The sequence below is a fragment of the Dipodomys merriami genome, unplaced genomic scaffold, assembly GCF_024711535.1.
Source record: "Dipodomys merriami isolate MVZ:Mamm:240054 unplaced genomic scaffold, mDipMer1.0.p SCAF_30, whole genome shotgun sequence".
NCBI classification, from domain to species: Eukaryota; Metazoa; Chordata; class Mammalia; order Rodentia; family Heteromyidae; genus Dipodomys; species Dipodomys merriami.
The window spans coordinates 15,892,195-15,912,364 of NW_027204493.1; the positions used below are offsets into that span (position 1 = coordinate 15,892,195).

Genomic DNA, 20,170 nt, shown 5'->3' on the forward strand with positions numbered 1-20,170 from the left:
CTCAGATCTGAGGATCATGGTTCAAAGCCAGCCTGGGTAGGAACATCTGTGAGACACTTATCTCCAATTAACCACCAGAAAACCAGAAGTAGCTCTGGGGCTCAAAGTGGTAGAACACTAGCCTTGAACAAAAAGAGCTCAGGGACAGAGTCCAGACCCTGAGTTCAAGCCCCATGACTGACAAGAAACAAACAAACCCCTACTAGTTTTGAATTTGATTTGGAATTAGCATGAAAGCATGATTTATATATTCGAAGTATTAAATGTCATTGATTGAAAAAGTGTTTATGTGAAATGAATAAGTGTCTTTTTCTAGCCCACGTCAAGCACAGTGTCTCTCACTGAGTTGTAGAGTATAAAGTCACTTCTGAGAGTTCCTTGAAAGCAATCACTTTATGAGACTTAAAAGAGAAGTCACCGGAGGAAATCAGCTTCTGTGTCTTCTCTATCTCCTCCTTTCTGGGTCTCTGACAGTTCCAGTATCCTTGACAGCTCAGATCCACTTCATTGCCTGGACTCATTGTGCTTCGTTCTTTTTCTTCAGCTACATCTTCTCATCTACCAACTTTGTCTTCAACTCTCTCTACTTTGCCAGTATAGCGTGCCTTGGTGACCCTGAATTTCAATTTGTTTTGTTTGCAAATCCACAATGCCACTTTCTATCTTCTCCCATTCCCTATTGAAGTTGTTTAGTTTTGTTTTGATCTCTTTGAACACACTAATCTTAATAGTTTCTGAGTCCGGTCTGGGAATGTTATGATCTAGACTCTCTGTGTATGTGTCTTATCCTACTATCATTTGTGCTGGTTGTTGTTCATGTCATGTTTATGTTTCTTTGAGGCCTAATGATATTTTGTTGTGTATTGCATATTGCATTTGAAAAAAATTACTTGTTGAAATAATTTGTGGCCTAGCTTTATCCCCGGAATGGATTTTCTTTGGCCTCTACCAGGAACCTGGAGGTATCTGGTGTTGGCATCCAGGATAATGTGTGCCTAGTTGCAGGACCTTGAGGGTTTTGGTCACCCAAATGACTTGCAAACAGGATGCATGTGAGAGTAAGTTTAACTGCATTTATTTCTAGAATGCAGCCCTCAGGGAAACAATTCCAAACACCAGGTGGCTCATGAAACCTCCTTTTATCAGAGTCTATGCTCAACCTTCCCCTCACCAGTCTCAAAAAATGTTGACAGTACTTCTCTGTCTTTTATCTGCCTTTTCAGGGCAAAGGCAGACACAGATGTAGGTCCTACTTTTCTGAATATCTACTTTTGATTAGATCATTGCCAAGTAATTCCTCACTCTCTTGTTCACTATTTGATCCTTCTATGGTAACATGTTTGTATATTTCATCTGACTTGAAAGTTGTCTTTAGCAGAAGAGTTGCTTTCAATTATCTAGTCTCCCTTTAATGGAAAAAGAATTTGGGAGCAGAAGCAAAAAATTCCTGCTGTTTGTCTCCAAAGTGATAGCAGAGGTCAGAGGTTAGAACTGCTTTTTCTGCTCCTCAGGCTCCTCAGAAGTCAATTGGGGTCATCAGGTTCTCTTCCAATTGCACTATTCTCACTGGATCATACCCAGCTAAAATGAAACATGAAAGAATAGTGACCTCTTCTCAGTACACTCTGCACTCTCACTTTGGTGGCAAAAGCTCAAAAGCTATGCACATATGACCATATAAGATGATGCTAAGTGAAATGAACCCCAAGATAGGGACACAAGAGGTTTTATCTTTGTTGTTGTTGTTTTTAATGTACTATGTGATTTTTTTGTTTCCTTTGTATGTTCTTCCCCCTATGGTATATCCCCTGTTGTCACTGTACTTGATTTTGGTTCTCTATTCTTGTATACACATTTGTCTAATTTGGGGAAGGGAAGTAACAAAAAGCTGAAACAAGGACACAGGATGACCCATTGCAACAATGATACCCACAAGACAGTATATTGGAAATGAACTTTACAACTTGGGGGGGAAGTGACGGAGGTGGAGGAGAGAAGGGATAGTGGGAAAACAACAAAGGAGAGAGTAACAATGCTCAACAAGAGATGTACTCATTACCTTACTCATGTAACTATCACCCCTCTGTACAGTATCCTTACAATAAAATAATTTTATTAAAAAAAGAGAAAACATGGAAAGTCACCTTCTCCAGACCTGACCTGCAACTTACCCAGAGCATGTACCTGCTTTCATCCTGCCTTGTGACATGGGTTATACATACATGTTCTGATCCATTTTGAACTTTGACAGTTGTCTCTGACTTTCTACTATTATCATGTCTGTGAATTACAGGAGAGCTTGCCACAATGAAGACTTCTGACCTTACCCAAAATTTCTGATTTATTGGTTTAGGCTAGAGCCTGATTGTTTGCATTTCTTCTAAGTTTCCATAGGATATTGCTGGTTTGAGGACCATTTTATTAAGATCCCTAGTCTCCTTCAGCCTTTTGAAGGTGGGGAATGGTAATTCACTCTTCTTGGGCTTTGTCATTAACCAACTTAATGTTAGAACATATGAAGAATTTGTGTATGTCATATTCATGGCCCCAGGAATAATTTGGGGTTTGCTGTTGTTGTTTTGATTTTGATGTTGGGATTTCCCAAAGTGTGCTATGGGGTTCAAGATTGCTCTGCCGTCTGTGGTAAGATGCACAGAACCCTGTGTCTATGAGTTTTCCCTATTGTTGTAGAGAGAGTTGGCTCTAGACCAATAACTCCTTTGAGGCCCTTTCCTCTTAAGGATAGTTCTTCACTTGGCCTTGATACCTGAGCATGCTCTCTTTGATGAATACACATTAGTGATAACTGCTAGAAATCAGTGTGGTAAATTTAATCTGAAACCAGATTAAAAAAAAAAGAGCATGGAGCCAGGTGGAGAAGCAAAATGAATGAGAAGATAAATACCTAAAAGTAAGAGGAGAAAAAAATCCTTCAGTTCCTAAAGCAGGTGGCCATACATGAGCTCTGGCAAGTTTGAGATAAATATCCCACAGGAAAGCCTCGTGTTCACTGTCCCCAGCTGGTGGATGGGGACAATATGCTCTATGGGGGAGGGTATGGGAATAGGCACAGCTTTTCTTGCCACGTGCTGGTCTTTTGTGTGGGCCTTTCCACCCTTACAGCCCAGTGTTCTCTTGATAGGAGGAATTTTGCCTGTCTGGTGAGCTGGTAACATCATTAGAAGGTTTGCGACTGAAGGGCATTTCATTTGAATTAAATTCAACAAATGGTTGACCATCTGCCACATGTCAGGCATCTCTAGCCACTGGAAGTAAACAACAACAACAAAAAAACCCCTCTAACACAGTTTTTGTGCTTTTATTCTAAAGGGAGAGGCAAGGCGATATGGTAGGGGTGGGCTAGAATGGGCAAGAATGAGTAAGTAAGTTGACCATGAACTTTTATTTATTTTTGTTTTTTTAATTTATTTTTTCCAAATTGAATAGATTCCATATTTATTAGAAACTTTGGAAGAAAACAATTCAGTGTTGGATGAAACACTTGAAGAAGACTGTAGTTTAAATTACATATACCTGGGCCCCTGTGGCTATTGCCTGTAATCTTGGTTACTTAGGAGGCTGAGAGTTCAAAGCCAGCCTGGGCAGAAAAGTCCCTGTGAGACTCTTATATCCAATTAACCACTCAAAAACTGAAGGTGGTGCTATGGCTTAAAGTTGTAGAGAGCTAGCCTTGAGCAAAAAGCTCAGGGACAGTGCCCAGGCCCAGAGTTCAAGCTCTGCAACCAGCAATAAATAAAAAGAAAAAATTAATAAGTTACATATAATTTCTTATCAACTCTGTACAGGGAAAATAGGACATGAGACATGGCAACATAGGACTTCAAGTTACCAAGTGCTGGGACATTTTCCCACTCTTGAGAACGAGGAGTAATCCCTATTAAAAACATAAAAAGATGGGCTGGGAAGGTGGCTCAGTGGTAGAGCACTTGCCTTGCATGTATGAGGCCCTGGGTTCGATTCCTCAGCATCACATAAGCAAAAAGAAAAAAGCTGGAAATGGTGCTGTGGCTCAAGTGGTAGAGCACTAGCCTTGAGCTGAAGAGCTGAGGGACAGTGCCCAGGCCCAGAGTTCAGGCCCCATGACTGGACCCCCTCCCAAAAAAACCCCAAAACATAAAAAGATGAACAATTTATACCAAAGTTCAAAACATACCATATGTTATACACAGGAGATTCAATGGCCATGAATTTCACAGACTAGTAACACCATATGGTATAAAGAATCCTATTAACTGATTGATAAAAATCAATACAATGTAGTTGAAACATCCAACATGTCAGGTGTCAACTCAGCAGAATACTTTCAATCCATGATGTCTGCTTTGTTTATTATCCAGCTCTGTCAATCCTGGAAAGGGAGACGGTTCTTCTCAAGAAACTCCAGAGACCACTTACAGTAATATAGAGTTGACATCCATGGAGGTTAGCCAAATCATGCACACCACAGAACAGTTCAGACAGAAGAGGTCAGCAGGGTCTTGTGCTGCATCATGAGCATTTTCAGGGTTCCAGGGAGACCCGTATCACTTTCAAAGCTTCTGGTACACCGCCACCATAGAACTGCACTTGTACTGCTGATGACACAGAATTCTCCCCTCTAATTCAGCATGCACAATTTTGAAGAGGTTTAGAGCAGCTACAATGCTGATTTGTCCACATGAACATGGTTGTTTCTACCTAATTACAATTTTTTTACATTTATACATTACTTTTATGTTTCATCTATTGTTCTCACAGATATATGCAATTGATTTAATCCTATTCACATTTATTTATTATCCCTTGCATTACCACCTGGTAGTTTTTCTACCCTTCAATATGGGACAAGCTAACTTTGTAAATTGAGATCCTTTCAAGATCCCAGTGTCTCAGGCTTTTCACCCAAGCTACACAGGAGGTTGGGATCTGAGGATTGCCCTTTGAAGCCACCAGGGGCAAAGAAGTTCATGAGATTCTTATCTCCAATTAAACATCAGAAGTGGATCTGTGGCTCAAGTCATACGTCCCTAGTCTTGAGGATAAAATCTCAGGAAAGTGCCACACTCCAAAGTTCCAGAGCCAGGACCAGCACCAAATTTAAAAAGTCAATGACGTTATGAGAGCACCAAAACACACTTCTTTCCTTGCTTCCCTGGCGTGTTCCTTCTCTTGTTAGATCTGGCCCTAGTGTCCTCACAAGGGTGTTGGCCACTATTTCTGGACATCTGACCAGTTGTATTCTGGCAAAAAAAAAATTGAGTAAGGATTTTTCCTTATCAGAATGACTTTCTCTCATTTCACCTCTGTGTTTTGACGGGTGAATCATGACTAGATTGGGATCCTGTGTGAACTCTATTTTCCTGAAGTTGACCTCAGACTTTGGCCGGTTTTGTTCCTGGAAGAATTCCCACTGGACGAAGGAAATTTCTTTCAATGCTGCACTTTCCACATCTGGCTGTGGCTCTAAGAATTTCAGAGGAGAGTACTTTTTCATATCTAGTTGGTGTGCTCTTCTCTCCTTTTCTCCTGCCTTGGGTTCTATAGGTCCCTGCCTGTTACCACATCATCACTGTGTCTGTTATCACACTGCTTTTCTGTATATAACAGAGGGCATGGTCATGCTGATCAACACAGATGAAACATCACAAGTGGTCACCTTAGCATAATCCATTTTATATCACTGGACATTCCCAGCTTTTATGTAAGAGAAATAATGTCCACTGTGACTGCTCAACTCAGCATGAACCAGCATAGCATAAAGGTCAGACATAAGCAGTTCCTCACTCTGCTGGGACATGTAGGGTTGCACGTCAAGTCTCTCAGGAAACTATGCCTCCCTCTTAACTTTGTCCCCTGTCAAAGAAGAAAATCTTTTAAGTACAAGAATGAGGACCTTTCAGGCACTTTGCGGCGTCAAGGTCTTAGAAGCAGACACTTTCTGTAGACAAGCTGCACAGTGATAGGAGTCTTTCCCACTCAGCTCTTTGGGCTTTTACTAGTCTTCCCAAAGCCTGGCCAATAGTCTGAGTTCCTGCGATATCCAGCGTGATGTCCAGATAAGGGTCAAAGGTTATTTGAAATGCTATGGCACTGGAGACACTTGATTTGAGACCTCCAAAGATTTCGTGGATTAGGCTGGGCTCCTGAGCTGGAAGATCTAAGTCCTTAGGACAAGACTGGCAGGATTTCTCCATGGAATCAAAGATGAACATTAGGAATGCATGGGCATCTTCCTGCTTGTACATAGTACATATGGAAGCCAGCACCCAGGGCATATGAAGGCTGACTTATGTCCCCAGAGTGCTGGAAAGCCCTTTTCATGTGAGCTTGCATCACACACAATATGCAGGTTTTCTGGTGGCAAGATATCTGGGAGGTCCCACAGGACAGCTGGTGGCCAGCAAGTAGGCCAGCAAGTAGACACTGTTTCCTATGTTGTGGAGGCTGGCACCAACAATGATAGATTGCTTCCAACTCAGACAAATGTGCCGACTATCAAGGAGACACTTCTTCTGAAGGTTTGTATCTTTCCCAGGGTGAGTGGAAAGACCCTTCCAAATTCAATTCAGTGCTCTCCATAAGTCCAGGAGCAATAAGCATAAAATCCCTCTTGAAATCAGGAGCAAATGATGATGCTTCCTCTTTAGAAGTAGCTGCCAAATGATGAGTTTTTTGCTCTGCTCCAGTTTCTTTTATAGCTCAGCCCCTCCTGCCATGCCTTCTCCTTAGAATTGTTTTCTGCCTGAATCCCTAAAACCCACCCATCTCTACCTACAAGTAAAACCATTCAGCTTCTAGTTTTTGAGTTGAGATGGTATGATAGGGTGTGGTATTTCACTTTCTCGGAGTGCTCAGGGTAAACCTGTTCCCCTTCTCTATGGATAGACTGAATATTTGAAAACTTGCCAAAGGCACAAATTGGGACTGGATTCCAGTAATGACATTTCAGATCTCTGAAAAAAAAGGAAATTGAAGACAGGGAAAATCTACCAGATCCCTGAAAGATTTCTATCATTGTGCTGAAACTTCACCCTTCTACTCACACTTATACAAATTGCAGTAATTTTCACTCCAACCACATGTCCAAAAAATTGGTTTTCCAAACATTCACCTGTTTTCACTTTAATAAATCAAGACACAATATTGTGAGCCCATTTTACTTAAATGATCAGCTATATTTGGCCCAAGGGATAACTGACCCAAACAATTTCTTTTCTTAAATTTTAGCTCATTATACAGTCATGTCATAGATCTTGATGTTAAAAATATCTATCCATATAAGTCTGCCTTATATCCTTATTCCTGTTTTCCCTCACTTGTCATGTTTTACATATTTGTGTATCCCAGGGCTTAGTCCCATAATCTTTCTTCTCATGGTTCTTTCCACTGTGTACTTGCAATTATTTCCATTTTTAAAATTCCCAGCTCTGTTCTTTAATTCAGGTCCTTAATAGCATTCTGCCTACTGCCATCTCCCTTTGGTTATATCAAAAGATCCCAAATTGAGCTTTGGGATATTTATCTACAAACAAATCCTTCATTAGTATTCGAATAAGTACTAATTCTTCCAGTTGCCTTGTCAAATACCTTGAAATCATTTCAGACTTACATATCTTTTCACATCTCATATCTGCTCTGTGATTAGGTTTTGAGAAATTAATTCACAGACTATTTCAGGAGCCAGTCTTCTCTTTCCCATTCTAATTGCTATCACATACAGATTTAGGAGTCATTCTGTGAAAACTGACCATGAACTTTTAAATACAAATTAAGACACTTGAGTGAGGGAAAGGGAATCCTAAAAAAAAAAATGGAAAAAAAGGAAGGAAAACATTACAATGGGACAGTGGAAAGAAAGATGTAGGATTACCTTATCTTGCAAAAGGCCATAAAAGCCACAGAATGGGGCTACTCAGTGTAGCTTGGCCTAGCTAGTACTTGTGGATGGGTGCTTGTAATAGAATTCCCAAAGACCACTTACTGGGGCTAGCCTTGAGTAGGATTTTGAAGCCTGAAGGACATTGCATTTTAAAATCAGGAAATAACTGGAAGAAGAGCAGTGTTTTCCTTAAATCCTTTAAATTCTACCAATGAAAGTTTCCAATCATAGTACTTTGGGAGATCATACATAGGCCTTGGCATAGTGAATGCTCATCATGTGTGCTTCGTTTTGGAAAAATCAGAGTTCAGTTGATTCTCTCACAAACACTTGGAAAGACAAACAGCCCATCCCCTCCCATCTGTCTTTCTGATTCTGTCTCTGGCTCTCTTGCTGTATAAATAAACCTTTATCTTAAAGTCAAGGTTATACCAAGGTCAGTTCTGGGCTAGATGGCAAGTACTCTATATAGCTTTCAATGTATAGACAAAGCTAGATTCTTTGCATTAGAGCTCAATGTTGTCTACCCAGAGTCAGCATTCCCTCACTTTGTCTCTGCCTCCAGTCTTCTCTTCACTGCTAGGTTTCTTTCCCAATTACCTCACTCGCATTTACTTTCTCACCTGCTGAGAGCATGTTCTCACAGAAGCATAATTGCATAGCTATGGCTTATATTTTGCTACTACCTTGGGTATAGTTTGCTGCAAATCAGGACATTTATAATACCAAGGAGATGTTGAAATAGTCTCCAAATAGCAGACATGCAAACTTTTTGCCTGATTAGCTGCTACTTATTAAAACATATGGTTGAAGGACTGAGTTGTCAATTTTGTGTATCTACAAAGTACTGGATGGCCTTGTATAATGAGGCAAATTGCAGAACACTGATGTTTATGGAGCAGTAAGAGCTGTAGATTTCAGAGGCACAGACCATGAATTTTCACTAGGAGTTTCAAGTTAATATAAGCTTTCTGCATTATGTATTTTCAATGTCTTTTGCGCTTGAAAAGACTGAGCTCTATTTGTTTCCCTTGTTGGATTACACTTCAGTCTACTTTCTTTGACCTTGTAATCAGGAGATGTTTCTGTGTATGACCAAAGTGGAAAAGGCTTAAAGGTTTTCCTTTCAGAACTTTGCTACTAAAACGCAGTGTTTGGCTGTTATGAGTTGAATTGAAAAAGATATTGTAGTTCTGACTTTCAGCATGCCCAGAATGCAGCATTATTTGGAAATAGATTGATGGTGGATGTACGTAGTTAAGCTGAGGTTACACTGGCGTAGCTGAGGCCCCCAGGCCAATGTGACTGTGCTCTTATATGAAGAGGGCCATGGAAAGACACAGAAGACAGAGGACACATCTATATGCCAGGAATCTTGACGATTGTTGATAAATCACAGGAAGCTAGGAAGAGGTAAAGAAGGATCCTCTATAGGTTCCCTGACAGCTCCATTTTAGACTTCTGGTCTCTAAAGGTATGAGCTAATACATTTAGGGTGTTTAAAATTACCTCATTTCTCATAGTAACCCTGGAAATCCAATGGCTCAGGATGTCTGGGCCTGTGTTTTTCTCCTCTGGATGTTTCACTTATAATAATTGGTGGTGATGTGGTGTAATGAGGCCTGGCAGAAAAAGGGCTTCCCAGGACCCTGGGGCAGCCATCCTTCACACTGGTAGGTTCCTCTTTCTGGAATGTTCTAAGCCTTCTCTTGTGGCAAAATGTTCTGAGTGGATTCCTTAGCTCCTTTTTTTTGTTTTTTTTTGTTTTTTGTTTTTGCCAGTCTTGGGGTTTGAACTTAGGGCCTGGGCGGTGTCCCTAAGCCATTTTGTACCCAAGGCTAGCACTCTACCACTTGAGCCACAGTGCCACTTCTGTGAGTAGTTTTATTGGAGTCTCATGGATTTTTCCACTGGGCTGTCTTTGAACCTTGATCCTCAGATCTCAGTGTCCTGAGTAACTAAGATTACAGGTGTGAGCCATGAGCGCCTGGATTCTCCCGTCTTCTTTGGATGATAAGTAGAGGATGTGGATAGGGTGCTTTTGATTCTGACATGGCTACCCTTGTACCTTCTCCCCGTGCTTACAACAGAAGATGATGAAAATTTGCCCTGAGACACAGGGGAAAAAAACTCTTTATTTCCACTGATGCTGCTAAACTTGGGACCAAGGCAGCTGTCTATTCCCCTGTAATGATCAGGGTCAGCATCCCTGGGCTCATGCTAAGTCCCTGTTTCCTGAACTTTTGGCCTCTGTCTGGTAGTACTCCAGGGCTTTTCCTAGCTACAGGATTTACTACTGAGCAAATTAGAAATCTTTCCTGCAGTTTTCAACAATCCAGGCCTACCTGCAAATCTCCCAAACACTCCTCTTTTAATCTATTCTTTTTTTTCTTATTTTGCTCCTATTCCACCTTATAGATCTCTCTGTTAGAATACTGGATAGTAATTAAAAAAAACTGCTGTTGTTGGATCTAAGAAGCCTTGAATTTCTTTAATTAGGAACTGCATATTTATTTGTTTTCTTAGTGCTGTGCTTTGATTGTATCTAGAGGTCTGATGTTTTGGAAGATTTCCTAAACAATAAAGTGAAAAATGAAGCAATTCTATTGGAATCAACAGAATGTCTCATTGGCAAGAGTCTAAAGTTGTTTCTAACATAGTGGTTTTCAGTGTTTACAAGCAAAACCCTTATGTGGAAGCCCACGTGTGAGGCCCATGCGAGGTGGGTTGCTTGGGTTGAAGTGAGGTAGAAGGGCCAGGATGCTGCATTCTCTCCCTTTCTTCCTACCAAGTCCTTTAAGATGACCTCTGTGGAACTTTTAGGGTGAGTAGATAGATCACTCTTACATGATCATCTCGTTTAGTCTCACAAAATTTTGTTTCTATTTGGCTTCTCCTCTCTACAAAGTGTTTTTTAGAAACCATAAGTTTATGCCTCCCCTCCTCTTCTTCCCTCCTTCCTTCCCTCCCTTCCCCCTCTCTGTCCCTCTCTTTTGTTACCCCTCCCCCCCATGCTGGTAAAAATACTGAAGAGGATGACATATGTGATTCAAAGTCTCCTAGGGTCATCTATGGATTTCACAATTGCTGTGTTCTTTTGGGAATAGAACCAGTTTAAAAGATTTAAATTTGACTAAATTTCTGCTCTATACTAGGGCTTACGCATGTAATCTTAACTACTCAGGAGGCTAAGATCTGAGGATTGCAGTTTGGATCCAGGAAAGTCTGTGATCCCCTTATCTCCATTTTAACTACCAAAAAAAAAAAATCCAGAAGTAGAGCTGTGCCTCAAGTGGTAGAGTGTTAGCCTAGAGCAAAATAGCTCAGGGACAGTGCCCAGGCTCTGAGTTCAAACCACACTCTTTAACCTTTAACCCACCATTCTCATTGCACTTGAAATTCTTTCAAACCATCATTGTATTATGAGAAGTTAAAAATCAGTATAGTAATATGTCCTTTCTCTTCTTTAAAAAATGTTGTTGGAACTGGTCATGATAACTTATGCAGAATTCTAGGCATGGATATACACACAGTCAGAATAAAGGAGGATACTCTTAGAGGAAGAATCTGAAGACATAACTCCTCTGAACATTTAAAATACCATTTATTGAAACAACTTTCAGGAAATGGAAACGTGTTTTTATTTTGCTGTTGTTGTTGGTGGTAGTGATATTGTTTTCACATTTTTTTTTGTCTTTTTAAGGGGGGGGGCAAAAGGGAACTCAGGAATGGAGGGAAGAAGGGTGAACAAATACAGTCATGGTATTGAATATACACTATGTGGAAAATGAACTATGCAATTTGTGGGCAGGGATGGGAGGGAGAACTGGGGGAAGGTGAAGGAAGAGGTGACATTGCTCAAAAATAATTGTATTCATTACTGGACCCCTTCCACATCTAGGAGATATGGAATCATGATGAATAAGTTACTGCAATAAAGAATTCCATTTTATTAAAAATACTTTAATAAATGAGAATATAATGATACATAATTGTAAGGTCTGCCCCGGGCCGGGCAGGCCCTGTGTAGATGCCTCCCTATGCTTGGCTAAGTTTCTGCCCAGTACCTGCATGACCTAGGTCACTGGCACACCGGGAAGCAGTCATCTTCTCCTCCAAGGTCACTTCCTCGGCTGCCCAGGTCACACCTCCCATCAGACAGGGGGAGGGTCCCAGGCCCTGAGGTCACATCCAGATCCGGTGTGGCCACACCTTTCCCCCACCTGGCCACACCTCTTCCGGTCCCTGGCCTAGCTCAGTCCTGGCCTAGGGATAGGTCGTCCCTTCTGCCATGCCTCTCCACCATGTATGGCGGGGCAGCAGTTTGGTTATACATTAAACTCCTCTTCCTGCCTGAACACCACGTGGTGTTTTCATTGGCTACCTAATTAAACCTACCAATTTACTTTACAAAAATCAGATAAATGAAGCTGGGACTGGTAACTCATGCCTGTAATCCTAGCTATACAGCAGGCTGAGATCTGAGGATCATGGTTCAAAGCCAGCCCCGGCAGGAAAATCCGTGAGACTTTTATCTCCAATAAACCACTAGAGGGCTGGGGAGGTGGCTTAGTGGTAGAGCGCTTGCCTTGCATGCATGAGACCCTGGGTTTGATTCCTCAGCACCACATGAGCAGAAAAAGCCAGAAGTCATGCTGTGGCTCAAGTGGTAGAGCGCTAGCCTTGAGCTGAAAAGCTGAGGGACAGTGCCCAGGCCCAGAGTTCAGGCTCCATGACCGACAAAAACAAACAACAACAATAAAGCACTAGAAAACCAGAAGTGGCGCTGTGGCTCAAGCAGTAGAGTGCTCGCCTTGAGTTGAAGAGCTGAAGGATAGTACCTAAGCCTAGAGTTCAAGCCCCATGACCCAAAAAAAAAAAAAAAAAAAAAAAATTAGATAAAGGAACATTTTGATATGAATAAAAGAGAAACTATGTAAGGATAAAATAAAAAAATTATAGTTTTACTGAGAGCATTGTTTCTGATCATTTTTCTATGTCTGATACATGTTCTGATATACCTGAATCAAATTCTCACAGGGGATAAGCCACACAGATGTTTTATTGTATTTTTCTTTTATTTGTATCATATTTGTATATATTGCATATGCTATTATATATAGCATACTACATATTGCACACAATTATATATTTATTAATAGTATTTACACTATAAATCATATGTATACTATTATAGCACACATATTTATATGTGCACCCACATACTCTCTTTATTTGAAATGTAGTCTAGAAACCACTCTATAGAGGATTTCAGAATGGCATTGAATAGCAAAATGACCCTTAGAAAGTGGCTGCTGCCCAAGGAGCTGAAATTGGCAGGAAGGTAAGCAAATACTCATTGACAGCAGGTGCAGTCCCGTAAGCAGATGCAAACATAGCGTACTCTGCTTACATGGGTTGTCTGGCCAGAGGAAGCTAGAATAAAATCTGGGCAATTGTTCTGAAAACCACAAAAGAGCATCTGAGTCTTATATGATGTTCCACATTTGTTTCTGCTTAGCTTGAGAACAGGATGCTGCATCTGGCCACTGGTCACAATAAGGTTTCAAGTTTGACAGCCATTTTTTGGCCGTTAGGGAAACTTGTGTGAAGGGGTAAACTTTCTTTTTGTTCTTTCTAGTCTCATAGTTTTTCCTGCCCAGGCTGGCTTTGAACTGAGATCTTCAGTTCTCAGTTTCCTCAGTATGCTAGGATTACAGGCATGAGCCATGGGCACCCATCTGGACAAACTCTTATGGCTCCAGATTTGGTCATTCTGTTCTCTGTGTCTCTTTGTCCTATCTACCCAATGTGCTCATGTTGATCTACTCACTGGATAGTGTAGGGTACTGTTTCTCAATATAGGGCCACACTTCAGAGTGTTTTGGCCTAGTTAGTAATTTGGAAAAGTCAATACTTATGATTGTTTCCAATTTCTCCTACAGAAATTTGTTGAAACTAGGGAGAAGAGAAAGTTTTAAATGTACCTCTTTTTTTTTAAAAGAAACATTTATTAGAGAAACAGGTGGCGAGTGATCTTGCAAAATTGCAACTCTGAGCCCATTAAACAAATACCCATCCTCTCTCCCCTGACACCTGGGGAACAACCATTCTAGTTCCTTTTCTGTGATTTGATTAATGGAAGTACCTCTTAGAAGTAGAGTCAGAGTGATTACCCATTTGTATTTAGCCTACTTTGCTAAGCATGTTGTCTGTAAATTTCACTCATGTTGTAGAATATCAGAATTTTCTTTCTTTTTCTGTTTGTGGTACTCAGTTTTAACTCAGGGCATCACACTTGCTAATCCACCACTCTATCACTTAAGCTACAATCCGGACTGTGTTTGCTTTAGTGATTTTTCTGGTAGTATCTCAAGTGTTTGCCTGGCTGGCCTCAAACTCCTAACCTATGGCTGGGATAAGAGAGATGCACTCCCATGCATAATTTATTGGCTAAAATGGAATCTCAAGGTGTGCCTGGGCCACACCATGATCTTCCTGACCTTCTGCCTCTGAAGTACCTGGGATTACAGGTATAAGTCACCATGCTTAGACTCAAGACTGACTTTTTTTTTGGTGCTGGTCTTGTAGCCTGAACTCAGGACCTGGGAGCTGTCTCTGAGCTTTTGTGCTCAAGGCCAGCACTCTACCACTTTGGACCACAGCTCTATTTCCATCTTTTTTTTTGAGGGTGTGTGTGTGTAGAGGATAGGGGGCAGTTAATTGGAGATAAGAGTCTCACAGGTTTTCTTGCATGGGCTGGCTTTGAACTATAATCCTCGGATCTCCTCAGTAGCTAGGATTGATTGTAGGCTTGAGCTACTGGTGCCTGACTAAGGCAGACATTTAAAAAAGAACCCATAGAGTCTTGATTTAGACTCTATAGGGACACATAGAGGGCACTTTGTGATTTTTCTTGGCTTAGTTTTCCTGTGAAAGATTTTTAGTTGTTTAAATATTCATGTGTCCAAGTTTCAATATGCTGGGTCCAGTTGGAGTCTCTGGGGATATGGATGGAAGAACAGATCAGATGGTCCAGATTATTCTACAGGCAGGCTCTTTGCTTGGTGGCCTCTAAAGAAACAATGCTCCTTTAACTTGGGGTGATGGATCTCAGTGAAGATGGAGGATGGGGTATGACTCAGCCCCCTTCCCTTGGGGACATGTAACCATTTCTGTAGGTATTTTTGGTTGTTATAATTCGGAAAAGGTGCTACTGTCATCTAGTGGGTAAAGGCCAAGGATGCTACCGAACATGCCACAGTGCCCTTGATAGCTCCTGGAACAAAGAATTATCCAATGTGAGTAGTGTTGACGTCAGGAAGTTCTGACACAGCGACAAAAACTCAAGGAGGTCACAGTCAGCCAAGGGGGAACTTCCAGTCATGACATGTACTGATGATTCTCCTCTTCAAGAAGGCGTGGCATATCCTGAAATAGAATAACGTTCATCTACGTCAAATGCTCAAAGTTGATACAAAAGATCACATCAACAGCAGCCTTCTTACCTAAACACTGTTTGTCAAAACACAAAAGCCCTTCCAACAGCTGGCATTCCACAAGTGCAGCCCGGCCCTGCTCTGGGAGCCCCAACCAGGACACGTCAAGCTAATGTAAACAGGACGAGCCTTTTCAGCTGCAGCGTGTTTACCAGGAACCTGCTAGAGTAAACGAGGTTGTTGTTTAATGGAGTGGGCAGGAGTAATCACTGGGGTTCTTCCTTTTGCTGTGAGGCAACAGCTGTGGGGGTGCATTTGATAGGATTGGCCAAAGGGGGAAGAAGACTTAGAAGAGCTATCTAGAGGGATGTACTGATTGACTCTAGTGATGGAAGATTCCCTGAGAGAAGAGCCAATGTAGAAGCCAAAAGTCTGAGTTCCCTCCCCATTTGGGGCTCTCTTCCCTCTTAAGAGTTTGACATCCTTTGGGCTGGGAAGGTGGCTCAGTGGTAGAGTGCTTGCCTCGCATGCATGAAGCCCTGGGGTCGATTCCTCAGTATTACATACACAGAAAAGGCTTGAAGTGGTACTGTGGCTCAAGTGGAAGAGTGCTAGCCATGAGCAAAAGAAGCTCAGGGGCAGTGCCTAGTTCCAGAGTTCAAGCCCCAGGACTGCCCCCACCTCAAAAAAAAAGAAAAAAGAGTTTAATATCCTTGAGTCCAGGACTGAGCTGAAAATAATATATATATATAATGTACATAATATTATATATATATATATATATACACACACTATATATATTCCCTCATAGGTGGAGAAAATACGCTTTACAGTTTTAATAAAAAATGGCAAGAGGTGTTTTTTTGTGTGTTGTTTTTGGTCAGTAATAGGGTTTGAACTCAGGTTCTGGGTGCTGGTCCCTGAGCTTTTCTGCTCATGGCTACCATTTTGAGCCACAGAGCCACTTCCAGCTTTCTGGTGATTAATTGGAGATAAGAATCTCATGAACTTTCCTGCCAGGGCTGGCTCCCAAGGACGATCCTTAGATCTCCTGAGTAGCTAGGGTTATAGGTGTGTGCCACCAGTGCCCTGCTACGAGTTTTTTTGGTGGTAATATTTAAATTTTCACCTACAAAAGATCAAGAAGAGAGAAAGCTCTTAGAATTGAGAGAAAAATATAGGCCTGTTAGGCATTGCTAAGAGACTACACACTACTCTAATAAGAGTATATGCATCACTTTTTTTTTGACAATTATTACTACACTTCAGTGCCAACATGGATCACATTTTGAATCTGGCTGAGCTTAGAAAATGGTCTTGTATAACAAATACTTCCCAGCAAAACACAAGCAAGTCCTTGTCCAGGAGTTTCCATTTCAGCAGCAACTCTCCCACCATTTCTTCCTGCTTTGGGCTTCATTGATGTATTAGAGTTATGGTTGGTCCTCAGTGCAGTAGTTAAAAGTCCAGATATTAGTGGGCTGGGAAGTTGGCTCAGTGGTAGAGCGCTTGCCTTGCATGCCTGAGGCCCTGGGTTCGATTCCTCAGCACCACATAAGCAAAAAGAAAAAAGCCGGAAGTGGTGCTGTGGCTCAAGTGGTAGAGCGCTAGCCTTGAGCTGAAGAGCTGAGGGACAGCGCCCAGGCCCAGAGTTCAGGCCCCATGACCGGACCCAAAAAAAAACAAAAACAAAAAACAAACAAACAAACAAAAAAGTCCAGATATTAGGGCCAAGCATGGTGGTTTAGACCTGTGAATCTCAGCTACCTGGGAGGCAAAATTAGGAATGTTCATGTTCAACGCCAGACCTGGAAAAAAAAACAAAACATAAGACCTATTTGTAAAGTAACTTAATCAAAAAGGGGCTGGAGGTGTGGCTCAAGTACTAGAGTGCTTTCCCAACAAGTGGGAGGCCATGAGTTCCAATTCTAGTTTCTAGTACTCTGGGCATAGCATCAGTGCTAGGGTCAATCTCAGCTCTGCCACTTACTAGCCCATGGACTGTTGTTAAAAGCTTTTTGTATGCTATATAAAGTAAGGAAGAAAATACTTCTATCTCCCTAACACAGTTATGCTGATTTAAATGACAATCTTTGCAAAGCACATGTGGAACCATTTCAGGAGAATGGTGAATATTATTTGCTAAATAAATAACAGTTGGCATTTAAACCAGAAGCTCTAAATTCACACTTTAGATTGTAAAGTTAACAAATATGAGAGACTGTTGCTAACTCATTACCGGGTAAAGGTCTCCTAAAGGTTACTGTGCTCCTTGAACCTGAGGATGGCCAAAACTTTCTAAAGTTACTTTTTGAAGTTATCTTACTGGCTTCCCCTGTGGTAGGATTATCAGCTGTGTTATCAGAATGCTTTACAGCAGACGATGAGTGTGGCTTGACTTGTGTTCCTTCAGATTCCTAACATGCAGTCCTAACCCCAGTACCTGGGAATGTAACTGTATTTGGAAACAGGAATTTGCAGAAGTCGTTTGTTAAGATTCAGTCCTTTGGCTGGGCCCTCATCCAATACATGATGTACTTATTTAGAAAGGGGAAACTTGGGTACAGACCCACACTCACGAGGGTGCTGTGTGAACATGACGGCAGAGATCAGGGTGATGTCTCTACAGGCCAAAGAATACCACAGATTTCCAGCAAACCACAAGAAGCTAGGAGAGACACAGACACAGATTCTTCTTCACTGTCCTCAGAAGGGACCAACCTTGCCAACAGATTAATCTGCTAGGCCTGAATTCTGGCCTCCAGAATGGTTGGCAATAAATGTCTGCTGCTTAGCCTTCCAGTGTGAGACTCTTGGTTACCATAACCCATATCAATGTGAAATTCTGAACTTTCGGGAAACAAGCAAGTACTTCCTGAAAGATAGATCTGCCAGGTAGATCAATAATCCATTGGCTTTTGCCAATGTTTTGTTTAGTGATCCCTGGTCTCAGTGTTCTCTGGATCCCCTTATATTTCTCCAGTGGCAAATATCTGCTGTTCCAGGTTATGTGTGTGTGGGGACGAAGAATGGAGCTCTTCCTTTAGAATTTGCATGGTGTACATAAATAACGAGCATATGGAGAACTGTCGAGCCAGAGGCGTTTCAGAATTAAGCAAGGGAAGGGGGACTTCATTTGTCAAAGACATTTCCTGTTCAAATTCATCACGTGTCCCTATAGCCTCCCTTCCCTGAGTCCTGCCCTCCTCGCAAACCTCAGATATGAAGAAGCATTCTATGCAGTGTAGGCTCAAAAGGATGCTTCAAGAAATGGGTAAGAGGGGACAGCGGGGGAGGGAAAGTAGAAGAAAAATGAGGGAAGGGGTAAAAAGTTTGACAAGAAATGTACTTATTACCCTACTTATGTAACTGTAACCCCTCTATACATCACCTTGAAAATTAAAAAAAAATCCTATACCATGATAAAAAAAGAAATGGGTAAGAAAAAAAATAGTACACCTAACAGATGAATGGAAAAAAAGCCCATTTCTTTTTATGTGTACAGTGTCAGAATTGTAAAAAAAGAAATGGGCAATAAACATATTGCTAGTGAACATGCTAAGTGTGCCTAAATTGTTTCTATATAGGCTAGATTTTAGACAATAACCCCTGTTGTTTTCTTTCAGATACAAAATCATTCACTGAAAATCCACCTGTAGGCTTTTTGAATGGAAACCTCTCATGCTAGTCATTTGTGTGCCTGCCTGCCCAAACTGTAAGCAAGACTGGGCCAAGCTTAACGTATAGAAGAGGTGGGTTAAGTGGAAGGTGTAATACAAATACTTCCACGCCAAGTCATCACACTCTGAGAAGGAAAGGGTAGGCCTAGCCCTAAGGATGTTTTGAACTTCTTGCTCCTGAATTCAGGGCTCCTCATTTATAAATTCTATTTTTCACTGTTCTGTGGACGCTTTCTAGCAGCTCCATCTATGGGCTGTGGAAAGTCCCTTTAATGTGAATAGTCCATTAGCTGCCAGAGAAGGGGTGAAGCCCAGTGTGAGGAGGCAGGGCCATTTTCTCATCACTTGCATTGTCTGGTAGGCAGCCTGAGAGACCCATGGATCTCTCTCAGCCCAAACCAGGGGCCTGGAGAAGCCACCAGACTTCCGTTACTGCTGGTGCAAATGCTCATAGTGTTAGTTGAGGTAATTCCTCCCTTCCTCTCTCCCTTCCTCCCTGCCTGCCTGCCTTTCGGCCTTTCTTTCTTCCTTTTCTTTTCTTTTTTAAAATTGGTTGTGGGGCTTGAACTCAGGGCCTGGGCACTGTCTCCCGAGCTTTTTTGCTCAAGGCTAGCAAAGGGCCTTTGAGCCCTTTGAACCATAGCTCTACTTGTGGTTTTCAGGTTTAATTGGAGACAACAGTTTCACAGACTCTCCTGCCTGGGCTGGCTTTGAACTGCAATCCTCAGATCTCAGCCCTTTGAATAACTATGATTACAGGTGTGAGCCACTGGCACTGGACCTTGAGGTGATTTCTTATAAGAGTTCCAGAAGAGACACTTGTATGTTCAAATGTAGCCGCAGAAAGACGTGATAGTGATAAATATACATTATACGTGGATTGCCTTATGTTTTGAAATTTGATTCCTCTTAGACAAACCTTCTGATAACCAGTACATATAACTGAAAATTTGTAGAACCATTTGGAATATACAAATAACAAAGTTAGTCATGATTCTCCTAGCGTTATTTTTTGAATGTGTGCTGGAAAGGTAATCTCCAGTGATGGGACATTCAGGATGTGAGTAGTCAACAGGGGTTCTGTTCTCCTGACTGGCTCGTTGCTGTTTATTAAAATGTTCCAAGATGAGCTTAGTCATGATCTTCTCTCTTTTGTGTGCTGTCGGGCTTCC

The 20,170-nt window shown here is 41.6% G+C and overlaps 1 pseudogene; it reads right to left on the minus strand.

Moving 5' to 3' along the window:
* Positions 1-5,581: 5,581 nt before the first annotated feature.
* On the minus strand, positions 5,582-8,515 carry LOC138840697 (ubiquitin carboxyl-terminal hydrolase 17-like protein 6; annotated as a pseudogene).
* Between the last annotated feature and the right edge of the window lie 11,655 nt (positions 8,516-20,170).